This window comes from Zeugodacus cucurbitae, chromosome 4 (genome assembly GCF_028554725.1).
Source record: "Zeugodacus cucurbitae isolate PBARC_wt_2022May chromosome 4, idZeuCucr1.2, whole genome shotgun sequence".
Taxonomy (NCBI): domain Eukaryota; kingdom Metazoa; phylum Arthropoda; class Insecta; order Diptera; family Tephritidae; genus Zeugodacus; species Zeugodacus cucurbitae.
The window spans coordinates 35,043,249-35,057,647 of NC_071669.1; positions in this window are offsets into that span (position 1 = coordinate 35,043,249).

The window sequence follows — 14,399 nt, forward strand, 5'->3', positions numbered from 1 at the left end:
TCTTATTGAAACTCGGTACACGTGTATCTTGGCACTATGGTAATGCCGGTATTATAGATGGGTGTCACTTCCCATAGGCACTCCATTAGCAGCATGCAAATGAATGATATCGGATTTTAAATCTCTCAGATATGTCAAAAAAGAACGAAATTGTGTCAATACATTCTCTAGCCCCCATATTCTTATATGCGGATTTTCAAATTTATGGTGAATTTTGGTCGCAGAAATAGTTCAAATTGTGTATTATTTTAAATAAATAAATTGCGAGAGTTTAAAATGTTCGGTTACATCTAACTTAGCTCTTTCTTAATTATTTTCATATGTCAGTCCAGTGCAACATGTTAGAGTTCATGGTATACTTGTCACTCGGTTCGGAATAGAAATTAAGTATAGGCATAAATAAGTAGGAAAGAAAAAGGTAGTTCTCTGCTATTCGACCTCAATTTATCTGCGGTAGAATAATATTCATTCACAATAATTTTCTCTCAATCGAACATTCGCTAAGACATTACCGACGTATTCATGAAAATGCTAATACATATTTACCACAATAATTTTTTTTTCTTTCCTGTGGGCATTTTTATCATCCTATAAAAACAATTTTCAAGGCAATAAATGGAAACAAGCACACAACAACAACAAAGCCTGTCTAATAAAAAATAATAAAGGGTTTAATTTTTTTTGGTTTCTCAAATACACGTACGCACAAAACATCAAAGGTTTTTATACCTTACCCGCGCTTCACTTCATGCCAATCGATTTCCGTACTTTAAAATCTAATAACAATTCACTGACATAGTTAACTAAAATTGGTTCAAATAAGTATGTATTGGTAAGTATTATTGATAGACCACCACAAACCCTAAATAAGTAGATCATTTTCCGTACACATGTGCATACCATATATGTACATATACATATGTAAGTACGTATATAGACCATTAACCAATTCATTCACAAAACTACGCGTCTACAATCTATCCTTTATCGCCCGTTTGAACGACTTGGGAGTATTGCAATCAATTTACCACCAATATGGTGGGTAGCAGTTAGCGGTTGAAAGTAGCATTAACTTCTAAAGTTTTCATATATATTGAAGAGCAATTGGTCAATTAATCCCAAAAGGCCGGTCAAAAAGTATGCTGATATATAAGGGACAACGTCAGAAATTTATTTTACATTTAGCAGGTGATTAGACCGGTGACTTCTTCCAATTTATTTTACACACTTTTTCTACTTGCAACAATGATTGTTACATTAAATTTACTTTGCTCTTGATACAATTACAGCCTTCTGCTACTCCGAAAATAAGAAACTTTTTTCCTTAAATAATAACAATAAAAGGTTGTCACACTTAACCATAAATAAGAGACATAGTAAGAAAGTGGAGAGAAATCCCTCAATAACTTTCAAAGCTTTGTGGCGATGTATGCAACTTTGAATGTTCGATTACAGCCGATCTATGGTTGTATCTAGAATGAAGAGAGGAAGGGAAATAATTAATCCCCTCTTGTATTCTTTAATATTTATATAAAATATTAAATTATTTCGAATGTTTTACCTATATACACACCGATTATTTTGGAACAGATTCAATCCTAACGCATTTTTTATACTCTCGCAACAAAACTTCCTAAGATAGTATTTTAGTTTTGTTCACATAACGGTTTTTTGTAAGTCATAAAACTAAACCAGTTAGATATAGGGTCATATATATCAAAATGATCAGGTTGACGAGACGAGTTGAAATCTGGATGTCTTTCTGTCCGTCCGTCCGTGCAACGGATAACTTGAGTAAACATTGTTCATATCATGCAGGAGGGTTGCTAATGGGCGAAATCGGACCATTGCCACACCCACAAAATGGCGAAAACCGAAAACCTATAAAGTGTCATAACTAAGCCATAAATAAAGCTATAAAAGTAAAATTTCAACAAAATTCGGTTTGTAGTACTTTCGTGATACCCTGATGACAAGGAAAATCGGTTCACAACCACGATGACTTCCCATATAACTCAATTTTGAATTCACAAGGAACCGATGAAGATAGCGATAATCTTACACAAATACTATATATCATCTGTGGCTTCAGTTATGGAAAAATTGTCGAAATCGGACTTTAACTTTTCAAGGCTCCTGATATCAAACATGAAGAACTCAGTGTTTAAGGATAATTTTTCACCGAAAATATCGTTAAATCTCTCAGATATTTGAATGCAATTCAGGGAATATTTTTTCTTCTAATAGTGTGTCTCTGTTCTAAAAGTTATGTAAATCGGGTCACAACTTCCCCTAGCTCCCATATACCTAATTATTGGATTTTCAAAAATACGATGGGCTTTATTCCGCATATATCGGTTAATATGTGAAATGTCTTAACAAAATTAAGTAAGCACTATATAAGACTATACGATATAGTGTACCTTGGTAGTGAAAATGAGTGAAATCGGTTCAGGAATTACCTTAGCCCTCATCTACTACATATCATGATTTTCGTTCTATTCGACTTTATCCCGAATATATGGGTCAAATTGTGAGTTATCTTTATAAAACTATATCAATAAATTGCGAGAGTATAAAATGTTCAGTTGCACCTGAACTTAGCTTTTCCTTACTTGTTTTTAATTAAATTAGTTTATATTTTTGGTATGTGCACAAGCTTCGGAGAATTCGGAAAATCAGTCTCAGCATCATTTCAAATAGTTTAAATTTCTAAGATAATAAACGGGTGATCCAAATAGATGTACTTCTCTCAACCGCCTTTTTTACAGATCGTGCGTGAGACGTATCAAGCTGTAATGTTTGTTTTGTTCAGTATTGTTTGGCATTTCATAATTGTTCAACTATATTACGAAAATTCACGTTCTGTATCTATTCGCAATACCATCACCCATCTTGAGACCCAGCATTCATTATTAATTAATATTCAACCAAATAGACCACGTCAAGCACGCAAAGAAACGACTTGTCGTATTTTACGACCAGATCTTAAATCAAAAGCTTACAAAGCACAGCTTGAGCAAAAATTGAAGCCGACAACACACATTGCATCAATCAATTGATTTATTGAGAGAACACTTCGGTGAGCAGATAATTTCACATTCAAGCCGTTAGACATTTTCGATTTAGGCCTTGGAGCAAAACACCACGCGTGCCATGTCCACCGAAAATTGGACTCAACGGATATAATCTTTAGAAAATAAATGACAAAAAATTTTCTTTCGCATGACAATAAACATTCACCATTAAATTTGAATTTTCTGTATTTTTTCTTTCTTTAAAAAAGTAGGGAATGTCGGAATAGAAGACTCTCTAGAATGACGAAAGAGAAAGACCAATTTTCAACATACGAGATCATCTCCTCTTTGATTTGAGCTTCGAAATGGTGCCCACCTGACCGAACTCTCATTGGGATGTGTACGAAATTTTTGCATTTCCGAGTCCGGGACACAAAACAATTGGATGCAATATAATAAACTAAATATATTAATTATCTAATCCTAAATTTCATAGTCCATATTACAAATAGAAACTAAATGTTACATCAGCATAATAGCTTCTTTTTCTAATATCAAGAATCCTGAATATATGTACGTATATAGTACTCAACGGCCATCCCATGTGACGGCCTGTTTGTTTTTTAGGTTTTTTAGAATTTTTTCCTACGCCCAGTAAATAGATAAAGCTTTAAGTTTATTATCATTTATTAACATATCTTTCGACAGTACAAATATAAATTTTAATCTAAAACTAATAAAAAATTTGTGTAGGACATGAGTTACATCGTTCTAAATGCTCTCTCCTCGTAAAAATGGGCTAGCACTTCCACTTCACGTGGTGTTAGCGGCGTTTTAATCTGTAAGCACAAATGCATGGAATATACAAAACATTGGACTTTCGGTAGACATTTGAAAAAAATTGCAAATTTACGTTTTTTTTTAGTTTTTTGCTATAAAAAATCGAAATTTTGAGAGTTTTTGATTGCTAAAAGAGCATTCCATGCGTTTACATGTGCTGAGTGAATCCTACAAATTTCATGTCATTCGATCAAGCTGTTTTTTGAGGTACTATGGAGGAAAGTTAGTTTTAGAAAATCGCGTTCAAAGTTTCTAGCTGCCAGCTAGGCATTTCGAACAACTCTTTCTTCCAATTTCTGTATCTGTAAAACGACTTCGAATTTTTAAAAATTACTTTAATACCGTATTCTAGACATTTATGATAACAAAATATGATTATTTGAGCCCACGATTTGGGACGACCACCATTAAGTGAGATGTAGAATATTATTCTCTACTTATACTCTGAGTCAGAAATGTTTCAAATCACTCAATCTCAACAAAAAATTGGAAATATGTTATTAAATGTTTAAAATAGAAAGCGTTACACCTATACAACCAACGTATGCTCCATAATTAGAGATATGATATGATTTCACATAATTCCCGTTAATATAAGCTCGCGACGCATCACAGCCACCCATCGGCAGAGGTCTCCACAAAAGTACTAAACGATATTTCGTTGTTGTTAATTTGTTTTGTAAATAAAATATTTATTTACAATAGCGTTAATATGTACATATATGTATATGATGTTGGTGTTATGTGTGTAACACACTTATTAACATATTTTTTGTGCACCTTTTCAGCTTAAATGAGGCGATTTGTTGACATTACTCGTTAAAGCGTTAAACTGTGCCACGTCCTGCCGCGGGTGGCAGCCAGGGGCTCAAAACGAGAGTCGAACAATAGCAATCGAAGTGAATGCAGCACAGAATGCGGTGCGTACAAAAAGTGCAGGGCACATACGGCATATTGAGGCATGTGAATTGTAAGCATCGAAAGCAGCTGATACAAGCCATGGTTCAGCGGTTCGATTGTTGCCTCGTTGTCTGGTTGACTTCTCTGGCAGCTAATGCCAGCACGCACCACTTTATGATTGTTATTATTATTCCACCGTTTTGTTTTTTTGTGTATTATATTTTTAGAAAAATAAAGACAGCGAACGAAGAGGGCTTTGTTGCCTACGTCTGTTAACAGTTCAGTTAATCCCTTTAAGCATTTTGCCTCTTGTGAACACGTTCCAGCACAAGTTTGAAAAGAGAGCAATAGATTTGGAAACAATCATCTTCCCAAACTCTTCAGTTTATGAAGTTTAAATTGTTTTGCTATCTGCCAACTATTGCTCCGTGAGTATTCTCTCGCTATTAATCAAAAGTGATTAGTATGGTTGTCATTCGTGCCACGCAGCAACTCTACAGCACACACATTTGTTTATTCTATGCAATATTTCTAAATCGAGTTGTAGAAAGAAGATACACCATAGCACTTTGGTTGTATTCAATCTCATTAATAAATATCTGTATTCATAAGGTTTTCAATGTCACATTATATGAAGAGGCATTAGGTTTCAGATAATTAGTCTATGACATCTGAATGACATTTTATTTTGAAGCAAGCTACGAGCTGGTCACACCATAGATCACATACATGGTGATTACTCTTACTATCTGTATTGAAAAAACTATAAGAAAAAAATAAAGAACGTACCTGCGTACTAACTTGTGCCCAAGCTATAAGCTTGACCAGTGACTACCAGTCGCACGGTATTCGAATCGGTTCATCTTCTTCAATACCAGCGAAAGCACGGACGTCTATGCTGTATGCATAAAGTAACAACTGAAAGCGCTCAGCTTCATTGGCGGCTAATCAGTCAGTGAGATGTTAGTTTTCACCTCAACCACTGGTTTCATTGTAATTCCGCACTTTCGTAGGTATTCATGCTTCTCACTTATTTTTCTTGGCATTCAAATATTATTGTTGTGTATGCTGAGTTGTGATTGTAAGTAGAAGTAGTGCGTAGTATTTATTATTTTCATTACACTTTTTATACCTACATACATACATATTATGTAGATAGAACAAAAATATGTTTGCTTACAAACGTCAAAAACACTATTTACCCAATTATTCGGTGCCGATTTATTTGCATAGTTGATTAGCAGCACCGAAAGACTGCTACGTCTCACAAAGTCTACCTTGCATAGATACGTTAAGGGCAATAAATCGCTGTCGAGTGATTCATTCCAGAACATCCAGGTCTTCAAATGGCATGAGTCAGTTTTTTGAAAATATTATGCGAAGAATGATAGATGTGAACCCATAGCTATTTATTGCTGAAATTAATTACATTATTCATAATAATGAAAGACTCCATTGATTTAGCCACCGCTGCTGAAATGGTAAGATACTTTTCAGTATATAAAAACGAATATGAACCCTAGAAATGTGGGAAAAACAGTAAGAAAATTTGAATCTTTCAAAAATACCGCAATTTTTGCAGACACATATTTTCCACTAAAAGTACAGCTAATTCGGTACCCCTCGTTTATTTTCTACTGTCACTCTTTTACTCTAAGCTCATCGTCGCGTCCTCGATGAATAGTATATTTGAAGAGATATTCTCAGGAGAATCCGTTCTTCCTGTCTGTCTTCCGTTGAGAATCGTTTATTTTTCGCACTTTTTCTCCTCAACTGTTAGACGCTTGCCCATACTTTGGTATCTGTCCAATACTGTCTTGCGTCCAATGGCCATTATAGCTGATGGGATGATGCTGCCTATGATCCCGGTCACTCTGTATTATACCGTGCGAAATCCGGAGACGCTCGCAATGGCACTGAGCTGAATTCCCGATTTCACTTTCCTGACATGTTTTATGTTTTATGCATCAGTATATATTGCCTCATCTTGCCAGTAGATAGCGACTGTGCTGACCATTGTCTTTGGCTTTCAGGTGCCGATTTCTCACAAACTGCGTCTAACCGTCTATATTAACGTTATGTATTAAATCTTCTTCCTGCACCGTTTTGGTTCATTTTTCATGCAAATTATCAACCGAAAATATAATGATTTATACCACCTTTGAAAGACGCAATACCCTTTTATAGAGTACACCTAACACTGGAAAGTTCATGTCTCAATCAACATTGATCGAAATAAAGTTGGGTCGACAGATTTATTAATAATCGAGATTACAGATTTTAGCAAACATGGTAAGAAAGGAGATATTCTACCTTTAGGACATATAAACGGCACCAAATAACTACTTTCCCAACTACTGGTTTTCTGCCGATTGCTCCCAATTAAAAACTTAGACGACTCCAAAAAAGTACTTTACGGCATGTGCAAGAATATCTAATGGTCGATTCTGACTGATTTAAGCATTCCTTATATATTTATTTCTTTTACGGTTTTGAATTTTATTTCTTACGTTGTTAGAGCTTACCGATAATAGCGCATATGGCAATTTCCCCAGATTTGACAAATGACTTCATCTGGAAAACGAAAGAAAACTTAATCACTCAGATTTCCTATTCAACCCAAATAAAATTTAAATAAATAATTCAAGGTCAAAAGTAGGAAAACGCAAGGGTTCAACTAAAAGCTGAATGCAAGCATACTAATCTACGAACACTTAACAGAAGTACGAGAATGCCAGAGCGAATGTTTGCTTGTACAGTTGATTAAGTGACTGACGGTTGTGTCCGTCCTCCTGCCTCGTCACTGTCCCCAATGCTTTCGCAGTTGTCAAATGCTAAGTTGATGTCACCGGTGCAGCGAAGCACTTTTATCAAATAATGCGAAAATATATGCAAATACATGCAGATCCGCTTTCGCTGCGCTACTTTTTAACATTATCGTATTTTTCGGCGATGAATTGTCAAAATCCTAAAGCCGGAAAAAACATGCATTTCTCTAAGACATACATTGGCAAACCAGAGCAAGGATATTCAAATAATGCAAATAATAAATGCGTAAATCTTTTAAAAATGTGTACTTTTCCGTCTGAAAAGTTTGGCAGGTGCGCCTTCAATCAATGCTGATGTTCTTGGCGAAATCGGCACGCACACATGCACATCTCAACTCTTTCGATTGTTCTGCAATGTGACAATAGCAATCCCTTTGTGTCTTGATTGGGTTGAATTTCTTAAAAGTACTTGGATTTATGCTAAGCTATATAATAAATCAAAAAACTTCGACTTTCCCATGAACAATGGTTTCAAAATACATATATGGTAGGTATGTATATATACATATATGCATTTATATTCTGTACATGACGACATTTAAACTTGTTTTAGCTGTGAAATTAAAAGAATACTATAAAGCAAATATTTGAAGAAAACGTAATTGAAAGGATTAAGGATATGTGTGTGATTAGCATCGATCCTTAGTAGAAACTCTGCCAGAATCTAGGCGCAATCGTCATTGTAACATGTTGTTTATTTTAATTTATTTTATTAATTTAACGAACATTTTAATGTCTAAGATTTACGAAGGTTTGCCAAGGTACTGGAAATTGTCCAATCGGACCGTCATGCAAGCATTGTTTTGATTGCCAAGGAACTAAACCTTGCACAAAAAACTATTTGGAACCATTGGGTACAAAATGAACACTGTATGTATGGGACTGATTTCGATAAATATCTACCGAGCAGGTCAAATCGAGGATTGTTTTTGCCATATAATAGGTGGGATTAGCAGGAAATCATCTTTTATGAACTGCTCTGCTACTGTCAAAATCTTTATTCGGATTTGTACTATCCACAATTGAACCATCTGTAGAAAACAATCAGTCAGAAGCTGTAAGAAAATAGGACAACGTCAGATCACACACTTCTATAGTGACTTAATAGAATCTCCGAGAGTTAAATCTAATCATTCCAACTATGATAAATAAACACTTTAATGTAATACAAAAATTATAGATTTTTTAATAAGATATTTTTTTAGTATATATGTATACTAGCTCTTACCCGCGACTTCGTCCGGAACATGATAGACCAAAACTCCCAGCAAAAACCATAAAAAAATCACTAACTCAATTCAATTTTCTGCCTACTTTCTACCATCTAAGTGCGATGACGTGATCATTTTGATCTTCTTACCGTTTTTAGGTAACCATCAATTACCTTACTAAATTTCATCAAAATCCGTTCAGCCGTTTAGACGTGAAAGAGCAAAAATCCCAACAAACACGACTAAAAATCACTAACTCAATTTAGTTATCTACCTACTGCCTACCCCCTAAGAACGATGGCGTGATTATTTATAGCCTATGACCATTTCTATGTTATCATCTATCACCATACCAAATTTCATCAAAATCCGTTCAGCCGTTTAGGCGTGAAAGAGTAACAGACAGACAGAGTTACTTTCGCATTTATAATATTAATATGGATTCACTTATGTAGGCTAAAGTCCCCCAAAATGCCTTAGCCCTCTTTTACATACAATTGGTAACAATATGTCGTCTATGACATCTATCATGATCTATGATAAATAATGATTTTAACCCTTTTGTGTTTAGCTTAATACCTTACATATCGGTTTGTGTGTTCACAATTTTGTTAAATCTTCTCACACCTCTCATATGGAACGGTATGGTATCAAAAGCACTGTTATTTCAACTTGATATTGTGATTGACCAGGATATTGAAGATTGAGATTATATTGTTTTTTAGGGTAAATTAACGGAAAGCTATAACTTACAAGGTTATTATAATGAGCAAAATGCATTGTCATATGACACAAAGACACAAGCTTTGGCTTACAATGAATAAGTTGTTAATAACCAATTTTTGATAAAGAGGTTATGTGACTAAGAGAACTTAGAATTATAATTATTTTTTCAATAACTTTAATTACCAATTGTCCTTGAAATAATATCACAAAGTAACCGACAAGTTCACTACATTACCAACTTGTTAGGATTGTTTAAAATTCCCGTCTTATTTTATTGAGAGTACTACAAAAAAAATGTACACACTTAAATACACTATGCCATCGGCAACAGCCATGAAACCTTCCAAGTGTCGGCTTGGAGTGGCGTCAATTAGCTGGGATTATTTGATTACAATGCTAATTGCCACAAGTTTTACATAACCACAGTCAAGTGCGCTTCGTCGAGCATTATACTTGTCGTACACCGTAAACGCTTCCAGTCTGTAGTAGTCTGTGATCTTTAGCCAATAATTTCTTCGTGCCTATCTGTAAACTCCTTATTGGAGGTAGAGGTGAAACCTACACAATAATATGTTATCAGCACAGCCTCGCCTTCGCTGCATCTAATTACACACCCACGCAATATAAAATTTACATGTAAACATTTCCCAACGGCTTAGCGAAAGTTACTTCCGTTAATTTTTTCAGCATTATTTTTTTATAAGCGCAGAGGAGTATACTTGCTAATGCTACCCCTTCAACACAGGTGGATACTGAAATGTGCCTGCGCCGCTAAGGTACAAAGTTGAAAGTATAATCAACACGTCTCATATCACTGCAATTACAACGGAACCTTTTAAATATTAACTGGGATATTAAAGCGGCAAAAACTTTTGTGGCGACCAGATAAGCGTAAGGAATTTTAAACCCAACTCTACCGCCGCGAATTATACTATAAGCAATTAATGAACGCGTAAAACTGAACGTGAAAACTGAACGAACAAGAAATTATAGGGACCGCTTTACAGCAACAATAATTTGGAAATATGCTTTACAATTTTTCGGGGGTTCTCCACTGATGCCACTATTCAAATCGTTGACCGATATTATAGTTTGGTGGACTCGTTTCGAAAAAGTCGCTTCCAAGATTTTAGATCTTGAAATGGAAGATATTAGGAGTCGGGAGAAATCCGGCTACATCGCTCAACCGAGCATTTTATACTCTCGCAAATTATTGATATTGAGATAACACACAATTTGACCCATATATTCGGCATAAAGGCACTGAGTTCTTCATATTCGATATCCGGGTCCTTGAAAAGTTATAGTCCGATTTTGACAATTTTTTCACAAGTGATGCCATACCTCAAACACATTATTACTATAAAGCTTTATTCCGATATATTCATTGGTTCCTAACGTATATATTATAAAGTGAAGGAATCAGATGTTTCTTATGCTTTCCGTTAGTGAGTTAACGCACTTTTTATACTCTCGCAACAAAAACTGATAAGAGAGTATTTTAGTTTTATTCACATAACGGTTGTTTGTATCACCCAGAAATAAAAGAGTTAAATATGGGGTTACGATTACGCCCCAATGCAATACCAACCTCTTCAGGGTGCCAAAGCATGTGTGTACAAAATTTCATAAAGATATCTGAATTTATACTCAAGTTATCGCTTGCACAGACAGAGTTATTTCAAATCGGTTAATTTATATATACATATATGTATAACCCCATACGATGACGACCATATGTATTTTGCTTTTTGCTAACATAAAATGAGAAAACAGGAACGAAAGAGCGGTGTAAAAACTCCTGAAATAGGCACATGGCTTCCACGGTGTACGTGATATAATGGAAACTACCGAAATAAAGCTACTGAAGTCATTCCTCATTTGTCCAATAAATGTTCAAGTCAAATTAAAAAGAAAGTACAATCATAGTATTCGTCCATGGCAACACATACAGTGACACATATTCGTTTAAACGCTGCCTTAATTTTTTATTTTTCTTTAATGAATGACTTTCTAAAAACAAATTCCAAGTCATATTACTTGCTAAGATAACAAGAGTTAGTATTTAATCCAAAAACATGTTTTCATTGTTATTGTTATAATTATTACAACATTGTTTAATATACATATTCGTTTAAACGCACCAACTTAATATTGAAATGCTAATATTTATTAAGTTTTTAATAATTAATTGATCTTCCATTTTTATTAATAACTTCAAAAATACGATGCGGCATCGAGATAACTAAATGTTTCAGTTTTGTATGATCAAAATCTTCCCTAGTTTCTTTACTTTCCAACTTGAGCTTTAATACAGTCCAATAAAGGTGTACATGGACTTTTGCCCATAGATTTGGCGCAATATTTTCCTCCAAATGTTCTCCATTGAATTCAAATCAGGACTGCACGCTGGGCACTTTATAAGTGCGATATTGTGCTCCTCAAATCTCCTTAGAAACGTGAAAGCAGCGTTATCCTGTTGAAAAATTGTATCTTCATCCAAAAATTAAATGAGAGCATGGTCCAACATTTCGGTGTATATTTTGAGTCCATTTTCGGCGGCACAAAGCATAATCTGCTTTACCTCTCTATTAAAATGCCTCCCAACTGTAAGAGTCTGGACCTTATAATTTAATATTTTCTCATAGGAAACACAACATCATCCCTCTCAGTTGTCCATTGCATGGGTGAAGTCTAAGTGCACTTGTTTGTGATGAGGCTTGCATACTGGTTTCTTCCATTTTAACTAATTTGTGTTATGTAAAATGTGAGCCATATGCCTGGTTGTCACTGGAAGATCCAAATTCTCTTTTATTTTTTGTGAAGTTCAAAAATATTTTAGTGGTTTGATTTTTAATTGGATTTTTCACACCATAATTTTTACATCTTTTTAAAAAATGGCTCACGACGGCTTCTGATCTTTCAATTTTGGGATCGATCTCCCGATTCCAATAACCTTCCTTATGGCAAATATTGATTTGAGATTTTTTGAGTCACTGAGGTGTTTTCCCTCTTGAATCGATAAAGTCTTAAAAATATATATAATTATAAAACTAGTTTACTCTTTAATTAACCTAAAGATACCAATAAAAAAAAAATTTTCATCTTCTTTGCCAAGGTACGTCAAAACAAATATGTATATCTTTTTTATCATTTTATTAAACAGAGTTGACATAATTATAACTACAACAACGAAAACATGCTTTTGTACTAAAAACAAATTCCAAGTCATATTACTTGCTAAGCTAACGGGAATTAGTATTTAGTACAAAAACGCTTCACTCTTCTATTCTATTGGATAGCCGTCAATTAAGGGGAACCTTAACACACCATTTGGATTTCTGGCAATTTTAGGAGATAATGAAAAAGTAAGCTTGTCATAGAAGCGATCATAGTTAACTGTTTAAAAATATGTTCTCTAGATTGTTTGAAAGGAAAAGATACTTTTAAGTTATCATATTATATTATACATATATGTACATATACAATTCCGATGAGATTTTCGGTTTCAGATAGTTACAACAGCGTTGCGAAATCGCCAAAAACAAAATCATGATAAACCGGTCAGAGTGGTTAACTTCACCATTTTGGTCCACTTTTCCACAACCCCACACTGTATACAAAAATGTGAGAGATATTACAAAAACACTAGAGTCGACAGGTGGTATATACATATGTACCCATTTCTGATGAAACTCTGAAAAGTTATTTTTTCACCAAGCTTAAATGTATTTGCGCAAAGCCTATGTTGCTTGACACTTGTCACAAATAGTACTTATTAGACTTAACTTTCCGACTCATAAAAAATAGCCAAGAATATTACTTTTTACCACTATTAGGTACTTTAGGAAGGCACGAAAAAATAGCATTAATAGTACCGCAAACAATACGATATGTAATAAACCCACCAAGAGTCCAATATTTAAAAAAACGGAGAAACGCGCTCTCATAAGCTTAAGGGATTCATATATTAAGACATTTACTTCCGCTCAATCGACCATCTCTACACCGAATTCTAACCTGCAAATGTACACTAGTACACACACAAACGCAGATATATTTACTCTTCTTATTACATCTGGTGCTGTTGCCAAATTTCCAGCAATCATTATTATTATTATTTTGAAAGCACCCAGCAGGAGTTGTTGCTTCACTTTTCGTATCATTGCATAATATTATTTTTTATTGCTTCCTTCGAATATGTGTAGTGTGAGAAGGACCATATAAGAACATAAGAATGTGATAAAGGGTCCATTTGGAGTAAAGTACAGGCGACCCACCGTTGGGCCATAAATTTGAGGGACTCAAATGGAAATATATTTTTTCTTTCATTAATAAGAAATATTCAACATAAAAATATGTATGTAAATACTACTATTTTTCTGAATGCAAAATTTCGTATTTCGCTTGTTTTCTTAACTATTTGAATTGCTACATTCTTAAAATGAATATCTCACTTGTAACATACATACTACACATACATATATACTAAATATTTATAATAATATAAAACTGCAAAAATTCTCAGCTTATTCGATCAAGTATTGGTTTCTAATTTTGCCGTTAGGCTAAGGCCACGCAATGGGCGGCAAATCGGTGAGCGACTTAGCGGTGATTTTGAGGAGCATATGGCTTTTTAATGAGCGTTAATTCTGAGCGATTCATTGTTAACTAAAAATTAGAACTGGTTTTATTTTCGAGTGGCACCACTCTGTCGCTTAAATATGTCGCTCACTGGTCGCTCATTGTGTGGCCACTTCAATAGCATTTTATATGTTTTAATCTTAAGCGGCTCACCGCTCAGCCGCTTGCCGCTCATTGCGTAACCGAGGCCTAACCTTACCAATACAAGTGATGCACCTCTTTCAACAAGATGC